This window comes from Mustela nigripes, chromosome 9 (assembly GCF_022355385.1).
Source record: "Mustela nigripes isolate SB6536 chromosome 9, MUSNIG.SB6536, whole genome shotgun sequence".
Classification (NCBI taxonomy): domain Eukaryota; kingdom Metazoa; phylum Chordata; class Mammalia; order Carnivora; family Mustelidae; genus Mustela; species Mustela nigripes.
Window position 1 is genome coordinate 65,404,604 of NC_081565.1, and position 12,881 is coordinate 65,417,484.

The 12,881-nt window shown below is 43.2% G+C and overlaps 1 long non-coding RNA gene across 1 annotated transcript in view; it reads left to right on the forward strand.

Annotated features, from left to right (window-relative positions):
* The window catches only part of LOC132025151 (uncharacterized), a 14,653-nt gene extending 13,142 nt beyond the window's left edge, over nucleotides 1-1,511 (forward strand). The window contains exons 2-3 of the long non-coding RNA XR_009406434.1: nucleotides 167-260; nucleotides 1,440-1,511. This is a non-coding gene — a long non-coding RNA (uncharacterized LOC132025151). The remainder of the gene's footprint in view (nucleotides 1-166; nucleotides 261-1,439) is intronic.
* The last annotated feature ends 11,370 nt before the right edge of the window (nucleotides 1,512-12,881 follow it).

Below are 12,881 nucleotides of genomic sequence, written 5' to 3' on the forward strand. Positions count from 1 at the left end.
GTCCTGGATATCAACCTTTTGTCTGTACTGTCATTTGCAAATATCTTCTCCCTTTCCGTGAGTTGCCTCTTTGTTTTTTTGACTGTTTCCTTTGCTGTGCAGAAGCTTTTGATTTTGACAAAGTCCCAAAAGTTTATTTTTGCTTTTGTTTCCTTTGCCTTTGGAGACCTATCTTGAAAGAAGTTGCTGTGGCTGATATCGAAGAGATTACTGCCTATGTTCTCCTCTAGGATTCTGATGGATTCCTGTCTCATGTTGAGGTATTTTATCCATTTCGAGTTTATCTTTGTGTATGTTGTAAGAGAATGGTCCAGTTTCATTCTTCTACAAATAGCTAGGACTCTTGTTCTTAAGAGTGTGTGTGTGTGTGTGTGTGTGTGTGTGTGTGTGTGTGTGTGAATGTGTAATTACTCAGTGGGTCCACTAGGGGGAACCATTTCCTTGACAAAGATAGAGATGTGCCCAAGAGCTTGTGAACACGTTCAGGCTCCAACATCAATATTAAGGTATGAAGATAAAAAAACTTAGGCACACAGTTTCCAGATTTCTAAATGCACCATAGTCTTGTAATAATTGGATAGAAGCATATTCAAAAAAGCAATACAAACATTTAGCTGCATTGATTTAAAGCACAAATTTGTTAAGAACATTGTTTTTTTCTCTTTGCACTTCTTTTGGAAATATCCAGCACGGCACAAAAGTTAGTTGGAGATAGCAAAGGCAAAGACAGTGTTTACTGAGGGCTTTCTATGGGCTGAGTCTGTTGGGAGTACTGACTCATTTAACCTCACAAGGATCTTATAACGCTGGGAATAGTCGTCACCATCCCTACTTCATAGCTGGGAAACAGAGGTACAGAGAGGTAAGTGAAATGTCTTAAGGTCACAAATTGACTAAGAGGCAGGCAGTCTGGCTTCAGACGCCACTGACTCACCCTTCATATGCTGCCTTTCAATAGCAAAGCCCACTAGCCTTGGCAGAATGAATGAGTCAACTCAACAGGAAGTGAGAGAGATATCGTGACATAAGGTAGGCCAGGCATGTGTTCCAGGGATCAGAATTAGAAGGATTTTCCCTTGAAAGCGAGAGGGAAAAGTCAAAGCACAGAAGTTAGTTCCCCGAAACGGTTGTGTGTATACAGCACAGACCCAAGAAAAGGGATAAAGGTGAACTTGATTTCAGTATGCCTTAATATTGGAAATTTCATCAAAAGTCCTCAAGGATAATGATGTTGGGAACAGTAGCAGAAAGATTTGAGCCAGATGAAGTGAACTGGGCATCAGAAACAGTTTGGGTGATAAACACACTGTGTTGTGTGAAATTGAACTTCGTTATGGTTTCCTTTTCTCCGTATTTTGTTAATACCTCTGTATTAAGTGCCTCATCTTCCTGGTCTTTAAAAGCTTTACCTCCCCTCTTTTTTATTCCCATTTTTGCAGCTGTTTCGAATTCCCTGGCTTTGCCATATTTCCTTGGCTGTGATGATATGTGAACCCTAATTTGCCTGGTGATAAAAGAGGTCTCACAGAGAAATCCAGAAAGTCAAGAAAACTAAGCCAGTGTTTCCTGACTTCAAATGATTTCAGCCATAATATATTTGACACACAAAATATCAAAGATGAAAAAACGAATCATTTCTAACCCCGAAGAGAGGAAAAGAGTCTCTTAGAGACTCTTCTGAGAAAAAAATATCTAATATGGCACCTGAGAGTTGGGCCTGTAGTCCTTGGAGAAGCTCATGACCTGTAGCTATGTTCACTTTCAGATTATTTTCTTGGCAAAACAAAACAAAACAAAACACATGGTAATTCAGAAAAATTGACTTATGGAGACTATCTTCTTTGCCAAGGGAAGTGAGAGAGCCCTGTTTTATTATCCTGGTGAGTCATCTCTTCTCGGTTCTGTAAAAAGAGTGCTATGAAAGTCATTAACTATTACTTTGGAATAAAACCAACGTTTGTGATTCATTTATCAAGCAGAAATTAATTGGTTTCCATACTTAGGTGTAATTTTAACTTCGTGGAGCTGCAGAAATGACACTTGCCACTGACGATGCCAACTGATACATTGCCCTTTTGGATCCTCTCACCGGTTCCATTCCAGTTCAGAATAAGAAAGACAGTCTTGGAGCTTTGAGCAGCTGCTTGGCCGAATGGCTGGATGGTGCACAGAAAGTGACCCGTTCTTTTACCTCAGTTTGATTTCACCTCAGGAAGGGCCTGGTGGCCACAGGAGGGGTTTTGGGCTGACAGGAGCCTAGGAGTCTGGTGAGGGGACAGAGCTCTGTCAGATCCAGAGAAGGTGGGGTTCAGCCACAGAGTGTGGAGAATCACAACTAGAGAACTCACATCCATCAGTAAGTTCTAAAGGAATCGGGGGTCTGAGAGAGGTCACGCAGAGGAGTTGTCTGTGAAGCCACCAGCACAAAATGGGGATTGGAAAGCATAAGCAAAAGCCAAGGTTGTCTAAGAAACTCGCTCTGATGGGCCTCTCGGGCTACCACGTGGGCCGCTGTCTACTTACACATGTCCCACGACGAGGTCGGACCCGTTAAACTACATGGTCACCCCGAAAGCACGGAGGAAAAATAAAAAAGGACACACCTGACTACCTAAAAAACAAAATGAAACAACACTGTGTCTGGTGAATGACATTTTAAGAGAAAGTGAAGACTTTGTCTGACAGCTTCACTCTCAGTCTGTGGATGAGGAGAACAGGGCCAGGCAGGGAAGTGGCTGGGCCTGTGGGACCACACTCAAGTTTACCCCCTTCCTGGGAGTTTCCCGAGGCCCGTGACTGGGGAGGGATCTGGGAAGGGCTGGGAGAAGCCACCCTTGGAGGTGCGAACTACACTTCTTTTCTATTCTTGCACCCAGAGTGCACGAGAGCTTCCACACGCTTCTGGGGCAAGTCTGAGAAACTGTCATTTATGTTTTAGATGTACATGTCTATATGTATACCTTTTGCTTGTCAAGATACCTCAAAATACATTTTCTCTGGAACCCAATACCTAGACATTTTTTGGAACAGCCCGATACTCTCTAGGAGGAGGAACGGAGAAGTTCTTGCATCTTGAAGGAGTTTCCTTTTCCAAGAAAAAGGATTAAGATGACTATCTCAGAAATTCTATCTCCTTGAATTGCCGGCTAGTCACACTGGGAATTTGAGGAAAACAGCAGGAGGTGTGTGAAAAGATACAACTGTTGATGTAAGCACAGCAAACGTTTACTGGGCTTTGTTCTAAGCACTTTCCCTCCTTCATTCACTGAATCCTCCTGGGATGGATAATTCCCTTTTATAGGTGAGGACCCCGAGCTAGCTACTAGTGGGAGGCTGCCTCTGAGGGGAAGCTGTCTTAGCTACTCTATTCGCTGGTCTCTGAAAATGGAAAGGTGATCCATGTGTTGCTGTTTTTTCCCCTCTGTTTTTGAATTAGAAAAATGGAAAGCACTGTCTTTCCTGTCCCAAATCTCCTGGAAAATGTGGAGAGTAAATCTTGTAGACTCTCAAGGAGAAAGAAATGAGTGTTGCTTTGGGGGTAGTTTCTGGGTCTAATGGGCCATCCATTGGAGTGTGAGCTTGAGATGCAAATGACTTTGGAAGTAGGGCAAGATCTCTAAGGCAAAATGAGGGCAGAGGACGGGAGAGAAGAAGGGGAATTATGAGGAGTTCCCAGGGGAGTGGGGCTGATCTGAGAGATGATGTCGCCTGAAGATTAAGGATTCTCACCCTGGGAAGACTTGGGTGGGTCTACAGATTTAGCAAAGGATGATGTTGTGGATGATGGAGTCTGTCGTCACTTTTGTGACTCTCAAGGAACCGTGCCTTGCATTATTCACACACTTGTGTTGTTTCTTCCTCTTGAATCTGGTCTGAGCTGGTCAGACTCTGAGTTGCTTTAACCAACAGAGTGACGAAGAAGTGCTGTAGTGCTTCTGATGGACTTCGGTTTTAAGAAGGCGGTTACTATTGTGCATTCTTGAGTATCATGAGCCAACATATAATAAACGTGGGTATCCTGCTGGAGAGACCACATGGAGAGGCCATGTGGAGAGGCAGTATGGAGGGGAAGAAGCCCTGAGTTTACATGGAGGAAACCAAAAAACCCAGCCAACAATGGGAACTGAGGCCATAGACCTATGATTCCTGTCAGGTGGTTCAGCCAGCTTCCAGCTGTTGGGATCTTTCTTTCTTCCTGTCTTTCTCCAGCTGTTGGGGTCTTTCTTTCTTTCTTTCCTTTTCCAGCTGTTGGGGGTCTGTCTTTTCTTTCTTTCTTTCTTTCTTTCTTTCTTTCTTTCTTCTTCTTCTTCTTCTTTTTTTTTTAAGATTTTTATTTATTTATTTGAGAGGAAGAGAATGAGAGGGAGCATGAGAGGGGAGAAGGTCAGAGGGAGAAACAGACTCTCTGCAGAGCTGGGAGTCCGATGTGGGACTCGATCCTGGAACTCCGGGATCATGACCTGAGCCAAAGGCAGACACTTTAAACAACTGAGACACCCAGGCACCTTGTTGGGGTCCTTCTAACAGAGGCATTGGACATAGGAGTGAAGAAGACCCATAGACATCACAGGGGACAAAGACAAGCTATCCCTCATACCCTGACTAGAGTGTCACAAGAAATAATACAATGGTTATCAATAGCAGCCAGATTTCAGACCAGATTGAAAACCAAATATCAAGTAGTGTTTCACAATAATTGATAACCAAAACAAACTGCAAGGTTTGCATGCTCAGGAGCCGTGGAGAAATTAACAGAGGACCTAACCTCCTTTACGTGACCCCTGGTCCGTGAATCCTGGTGGCAACTTTATTTCACCTGTATCCAGCATCTCTCCTGTAGGTCCCCTAGCATCAGTGATGCCATGACTTTGTAGAAAATTCTTCCTGGTTACCCCACATAGGTACCTCCCTTCTCTTTCTATCATGTCTTGGGATACTCTGAAGTCCAAACAAGTGGAGGGGATGGAGACTTGGACATTTGGTGGAGACACTGTGACGGTTAATTTTCTGGGCCAAACTACGTGTTCCGAGATTTTGCCAAACGTTATTCTGGATATTTCTGTGCTGGTGTTCATTGGATGATATTAACACTGAAATTGGCGGTCTTGGGTAAAGCAGATTAGCCTCCATAATGTGGGTGGCTCATATTTAATTAGTTGAAGGCCTTAATACAACAAAGACTGACCTCTCCAGGGCAAGAAGGAATTCTGCAGGAGGATGGCCTTTGGACTGGAACTACAACTCCTCTAGAGTCCCCAGCTTCATGGCCTACCCCCATCAGATTTTGGACTTGCCAAACCTCAACTGTGTGAGCCGATTCCGTAAAATCTCCTAATCTCTCTTTCTCTTTCTGACTCTGTGTGTATAGATAAACACACACACACACACACACACACACACATACACACACGTGTGTGTGGGGGTGTGTGTGTTTATAAGCCTGTTGGTTCTGTTTCCCTAGAGAACCCAGACTATTACAGATAATAAGGTTTGCTGCATATACTCTTTGTGTCCCTGAATTGAGTAAGTTCAAGATTTTGTGAGTTGGGACAGTAGTGAATGACCCCTTGTTATGTGTATTAGAGCAATTACTGGTTTGAGAGTTTGGGGCTGTGTGATAGGCTTCTTTGGCTCTGGCCCTCTGTGACCTTGGGAAAACCAATCCACCTTTTTGGGCCCCAGTTTCATTATAGCTGTAGCTCTCAAAAATTTCTGTAATTTACATATGGTTATTAGGATAAAAAAGGAAACAATGGAGCCATTGTTACTGCAATAATGAGTGCTTAATCACAGCCCAGGTGGGGACCATATAATAAGCTTTTTTTTTTTTTTTTAAGAGAGCTTTAGAAAGTGTGCGTATTTTGGACTTCCTACTTTCTGCAGTTGAAGTCGTAGGAGCTGAACAGAGGTGGATTCTCAGGGGTTGCCATACTTAATCAATTATCCAGGGACGTTAACTGGCACACCTGTTCACATTTACCTTTTTATTACTTGGCCTCAGAGCCAATAAAATTATGGTTTGTTCAATTCCTTTTCATAATGCATTGATGGCTTTTAATCCTATGCTTCCTCCCATGTGTCTGAGTGCACTGGGGAGGATGGCCGTGGAAGTGTCAGGGTCTGTCCCTTGAAGGGGAACCAAGGAATGCTCTTTGACTTCAGAGGCCTGATCCCTGAAGAGGTGTACTTTCCCTGCCTGGGCCGCTTGCCCTCTGGTTTTGGTGTGTGTTCGCTAGAGCGGTCATGGGCCTGGGTGAGCTCAGGAGCCCCAGCCCCTGCCCATGCATTCAGGAGGGCTCCGAGGGCCCTGCGCCTTCTCAGAGCTGGGTCTCACATCCTTCAGTGGCCACTGATGAGGGCTGGCTAAGGCCACATTTGTGATAAAACGGCTGTGACCCAGTTCTCAGGTGTGCCGTGGACACAGACCACAAAGGTGGAATGACCTTGCTGTTAACGCTCCTTCTGTGCTTTCTGACTCCTGGGAAGATCCTCTCTATCTCATTTGGCCGGACCCTGTCTCTGGACAAACAGCAAGAGTGGACTGGTTGCTGCTGTCCGTCTGGAGTTCTAGAGCCACAGAGATTTGAGACAGGAGGGTGTGACCTTAGTGATGGGGGAGGGGAGGTTGCACAGGTTTCAAACTTAATTTTAGCTGTGGAGTCATTTGTTGAAAAGAAATGTGGCACGGAAGAACAGGAGGGGAAGTTGACAGAAGGGGCACTGCAGGCTGAAGCAGCCAGGGGAGGGCATGAGTGCTGAAAGCTCCTGGGGGGCCCCCTCAGCCCTTACAAGGTCCCCAAGGTGTGAATCTTTGAGAACCAGGGGTGTGGTCCAAATTCTTCCCATTACTCAAGAGAAAACTGAGGCCCAGGGATGTGAAGGGCCTTCCCAAGAGCACTCCGAGTGAGTGGGCAGCCTGGCGTGTTTCTTCCAGAAGCTTCTCTCTCAAGTCACTCCCATACCACCACACTGCTTTTCACTGTAATTTGCAATGATTTTGGTTTGTTTTTCCTGTTGTAAATCATGGTGGGGTCGCTCCCCTATGATCTCCTGGAGAAGCTCTGCTGTCATACACGTTAGGTCCCCCTTATCCGTGATCTTGCTTTTGGAGGTTTCAGATACCCACGCTGGCCACAGTCTGGAAACAGATGATCCTCTTCCTGACGTGTTGCCAGGAGCTTAGTGGTAGCCGAACGCTACGTCACAGTGCCTGCACCATCCCCCTCACTTCATCTCATCACAGAGGCATTTTATCATCTCGCATCACCCCAAGAAGAAGAGGGAGTACAGTACAGTAGAGAGAGAGTGAGACCACAGTCACATGGTTTTCATTATAGAGGATTGTTATAATTGTTCTATTTTATTTTAGTTATTGTTGTTAATCTCTTCCTGGGCCTAATTTATAAACTAAATTCTATCATAGATATTATGCCTGGGAAAAAACATAGTGTGTATGTGGGGTTCGGTACTATCCATGGTTTCAGACGTCCCCTGGGAGTCTTGGAATGTATCCCCTACAGGTAACAGGGGATACGACCTTCCCAGAGATGTACAGGTGAAGGAACAAAGCTCGGTCCAGGAGTTGGCTGCTGCAACTTCCAGTCCTGACCCCCTTTCCGCCCAGCTTGGTGATGATGGGCGAGTTGCTCTCTTTCACTGGCTACAGTTTCCTGATCCGGACAATGAAGATCGTAGCTTTGGGGGTATTAGTCACATTAGCTATTGTACCTTGAAACAACAAAAATGCCTTCCTCCTCTAGTTCCAAAGGCCAGGAGTCTGAAATTAGTTTTGCTGGGCCAAAATCACAGTGCCAGCAAGGCTATCCTCTCTCTGCAGGCTCTAGGGGAGAGCTGTTCCTTGCCTCTTTCAGGTTCCAGAGGCTGTCGACATTCCTTAGCTTGTGGTCACATCTCTCCAGTGTCTGCCTCTGTGGTAGCAGCGCCTTCTCTTCTCTTCCCTCAGGCTCCCTCTAATAAGAACCTCCCTCTAGTAAGAACATTTAGGGCCCGCCTACTAATCCATGGTACTCTCCCTATTTCAAGACTTTTCACTTACCTCTGCAAAGCTTTTGCCATATAAGGTAACATTTACAGTTTCCAGAAACTGAGACTCGTTGGGGCTACTGCACAGCCTAGCACTCTTGTCAACCTCAGGGTCTTGTTCTGGCGCTCAGGGGAGATGGTATGTGCAAAAATGCTAATAATCAAATGTATTAAGTATCACTTTTTTAAGTGATAGCAAATGTATTTTTTTTATTATAATGACAGTATCTGTCTCCATAGTAATGTGTACATCAAAGTAACATAACAGAGTAAATGTTAACAATAATACAGATCTTATGTGATATAAATTGGGGGTATTCATTCATTCTACAGATACTGACTCAACACCTACTATGTGCCAGGACTATTGCAAACACCTGGGATCCACTGGTCAGTAAAGATCCCTGGTTTGTTGGAACTTGTATCCGCAGCAGTGGAGCTGGAGGGAGTAGAGAATAAGCAATACATGTGATTATACGGAACTCGCAGAGTGCAGTAGGAAGTGGACAGTGATTGCTGTAGAGAAAGCAGGGAACAGGGGTTTGGGGGCTGGTGCGAGGCCCACCAAATGGAGATATTTGGGCAGAGTCACAAGAGGTGCGGGCATGCGCCCACATCAGGAAGGAGAGTGGTTTGGGTTGACTATGATTATAACAGGCAGAGGTGGACACTTGGGTGAATTGTTAATGGAAAGGAAACAATGAATATGTTCTCAACACAGTTCTACTGCTGGCCTGTTTGAAGGATTGTGAGTGAAGACCTGAGAGAGGCCATTCCCATCCTGTGGCTGACCTGGGGAAGGCGACCGGGAGGCGTGTCTTAGCAGAGAGGGTCACACCCACCAGAACAGTCTGTGCCTTCTAGCTGTTCATGCTCTGCAGGGTGTACACCGTGGGCCTGGCTGGCCAGCTTTGGAGAGGAAAAGCTGGACAGCCAGAATTTTCACGTGAAATTTTCCACTTCTAAAATGTCGATTGTTGTCAAATCTTACAACATTCATATTCTGTACTGTAAATGGGATCCTTGCCTTTTCTTTTTTACGTTCATGTTTTGATTGGCTCAATTTTATGTTCAAATAGTTTTACTTTATTTATTTGTTTGTTTGTTTATGTGTCTATTTGTGTATTTATTTATGGCAGTCTTATGCATGTGGAGTTTCCTGAAGATTGGAATATTTAAGAATGCCTGATACTTACTTAAAGGGAATCAGGACTTGGTTGTACACCTGGTCCCAGGTCACTATTTCCTTCCTTAATCTTTGGAGGATTTTAGGCTTTCTTCTGCCAGACCGTTCTGCTTATTTTCCTCCTGGAACCATAATGAATCTTTTCTTTATTTAATTATTTACTTAAATAAAACTGTAAAAATAAAACTATAATAAACACAAAAATAGATACATAACACAGAATTACAGGTATGTAATTTAAAAAAATAGCTGCACTATGATTGCAATGAAAGGATAGTATTTTTTCAGACCATTTTTATAAGATTGAGTGGTATGGAGGGAGTCAGGAGAATTGATAAGAATGGTGAATGTCTTTGAAAGTCTCTCTAAAATGAAAACACATTTCAAGAGATAAAGCACAATGATTCTAAAAGAAAATCTGATGGCAATTCATTTGTTAAAATGGTTGGTTGGACAAACTTAATATATCCCTGGGCCAGATTCAGCTCAGAGGCCATCACTTTTCAACTTCTGATTGATGAGATACCATTGGCAAACTTCCGAATGTCTGCCCAGCCAAGGGTGGGTAACAGTTTCCCCAGGGTCAGTGTGAGGAGTACAGAGAGGAGAGAACCACATCCACACTCTGTCCTTGAGGTGACCCAGACCTCACTGGCAATTTGGCCTTCCATTGCCTCCTATGAAGCTCTGTGTGCTATTGGGTGCCATTTCCCCCTCAGATCCCTTGGTATTTACATTCAGCACTCGATCTAGCCCTTGGTGTTTATTTCATAGCATATGGTGAGAATCTGAGTGAAAGGAATATCTCAAAGCTTTTTGGGAGACTTCTCATAGTGTCTGATAGAGCTAATATGTAAATTATAAGGTACTGTATGACTATTCATTGTGGTTTTTATTGTAGTTGCCAATAGATGTCTTGCCATTATTGCCTGAATAAATGGTGGGTTAAACCTAGAGACCAGTCATAATATTTTGGGGGGGGGGCTTTTTTTATTAGCACAAGACAAAGGGAGTAGGGATGGCAAATTACCACCTCCCTTTCTGAATTACTGCAGTGTCCTTCCACTTGTCACTGGTGAGTGGTGTAGCCAATGTTCCCACTCTTCATCAGTGTCTGGTTCCTTTCTGATCCCGGGCATCTAGGAAGACGACATCCGTGCCTGCTCGATGTTAGACATGCCATGGGAATGCCTAGACCAGTGAAACAGGTATATATATATATATATATATATATATATATATATACACACACACACCGCACATATTATATACATATATATGCACACATACATATATTACACATACATATACTATATGTATATATTTACACATATATGCATATATATTAGATCATTATTTATATAAACTAGTAATATGCAATACAATACATAATATACTATAGAATATATAATATGATAACAATTAGATATCTAAATATATAATATATAAAAATAGGCAATATAGAATATATTAATATGTATCATATATAATACAGTAGGTATTGTAACATATATATGTAATACGGTAGGCATAATATTTTATGTATATAATAAGTATAGTTTCTTCACTATCTAATATATGCAGTGTATCTTATATATATCTATTATAATAGGCATAGTATCTTATATCCGTATATTATATACATATGCATGTATTAGCCCATTAGTTAACAAAAAGTCACACTACGCTCTGGAAGAGCACAGGCTTTGGAGGTAGACCTGATTTCTGTCTTGGCCCTTTTGCTTGTTCACTGAGTGACCACTAAGACAAAGTTTCCTCATTTTTGAGATGAAGAACAATGACTGGGACCAGCTTCTGGCTGGAGAAAAGGAAAGACTGTGCAAGTTATGTATCACCTGTCACCTTGAGTTTTCTTCTGTGTGTAGAGTGTGTATCCACTCAGTAGGGGAGGCAAGCAAGGTCCCTAGAGTGTAAAGTATTAGGAGGCGCCCACTCCCAGGGTCACCGGGGGGCCAGACCTGTGTCGATACCTGGCACTCCCCAGATGGGAAATCGCAGCTTCTTGCTGGTCGGTGCTGTGTCTGCTTCAGCTTCCTCCAGGGCCTACTTCTTCAAGGGGAAAGTAGCATGATTTTTATTTATGGGGGTTAGATGAGCACTTTTGCTCTTGCAGAAGAAGGACTGATGCCTTAAACAAAATTCCACCATTAGCCCCACGCTACCAACTTCCTTAGCAGTGAATGGAGCTCTTGCCTTCTGGTTTGTGGTAACTGTAATATTTTGAAACAAAAGGGTGTTTGGGGGTCGAGAGTCAAGCTGGGTTATCAGCGGGTGTTTGGTGATGCCCTTTCGGCTTAGATCCACTGTTGTTGGCAAACGCCCAATCCACTTTGGACTGTTGACAATGGAAGAGCTGGAGGCAATATTTACCGCCCCACCCCCAGCTAGGCAGAATTCCAAATTATTGGCTGAACTAGACTAAACTAGGACTCATGGAAAAAACTTGCCAGTGCCTTTTAATAGCTGAGTCAGTTTAGAGGTTTGGATGCAAAACTATCAGTGTTCTAGACATTGCACTTAGGAATATTCCGAAGTCACCACGGTAACTCGCATACGTCACTGGATTGCTCCTCATCTGTCCCTTCTTCCCCAGCACTTACCAGTTTTCTTGGCAGAAAAGGAGGAGACAGAACATTTCATCCTTTTTTTTTTTTTTTTTTTTGCTTTCTTTCATCTGACCAAATGTACACTCTAAAATGAAATTGGGGAGGGGAGCCTGGGTGGTTCAGCTGCTTAAGTGTCCAAGTCTTGATTTCAGCTGAGGTCATGATCTCAGGTTGTGGGATCAAGCCCCAAGCTGGGGCTAAGAAGTAAATAAAAATAAAATAAAATGAATTTGGGGAAAGGCACTTGACTTTTTTTTTCTTTTGAAGATTCATTTATTTATTTGAGAAAGAGAGAGAGAGCTCACATGTGCATGAGTGGAGGGAGGGGCAGAGGGAGACAAAGAATCTCAAGAAGACTCCATGCCGAGTGCAGAGCCTGACATAGGGCTCGATCTCTTGACCCTGAGATCATGACCAGAGCTAAAACCAAGAGTTGGACACCTAACCTACTGAGTTACCCAGGTACCCCACTATTCTGGTTTCTTTAGTTAATGTAAAGACTCAAAATGTCAAGTTAAACAATCCAACAAATATCATGGATTCTCTAAAATAAAATTAGATACCATCCCAGATAAATAGGCAAATGATCGTTCTATTTCACAGGCACAGAGGTTTCTGCTATCATGTGATATATGCATTCCAAAGAATGTTGAATTCTGCAAAATTGAGCACTTAAAAGAACAGTTCCTTTTATCTTTGCCCCTTTGTAACTAGACAACATAAACAATCATCATAAAATGATTAACACAGTTTAAAAGGCATCATATCTAAAAAAAAAGTAGAAATTCTATAAAATATGGGACTTCGCCTTTAAAAGAAGGTATAGGTGGCTAGAATGGAGGAGATGTAAGGTGAGGAAAGCCTGCTGATTTGTGAAGACAAGGGCACAATTCACAAGTCTTGGGGAACACAGAGCAATATGTTCTTGTTTTTTTTTTTAATATTTAATTTATTTATTTGCAAGACAGATCATAAGTAGGCAAAGGCAAGCAGGCAGGCAGAGAGAGAGGGGGAAGCAGGCTCCC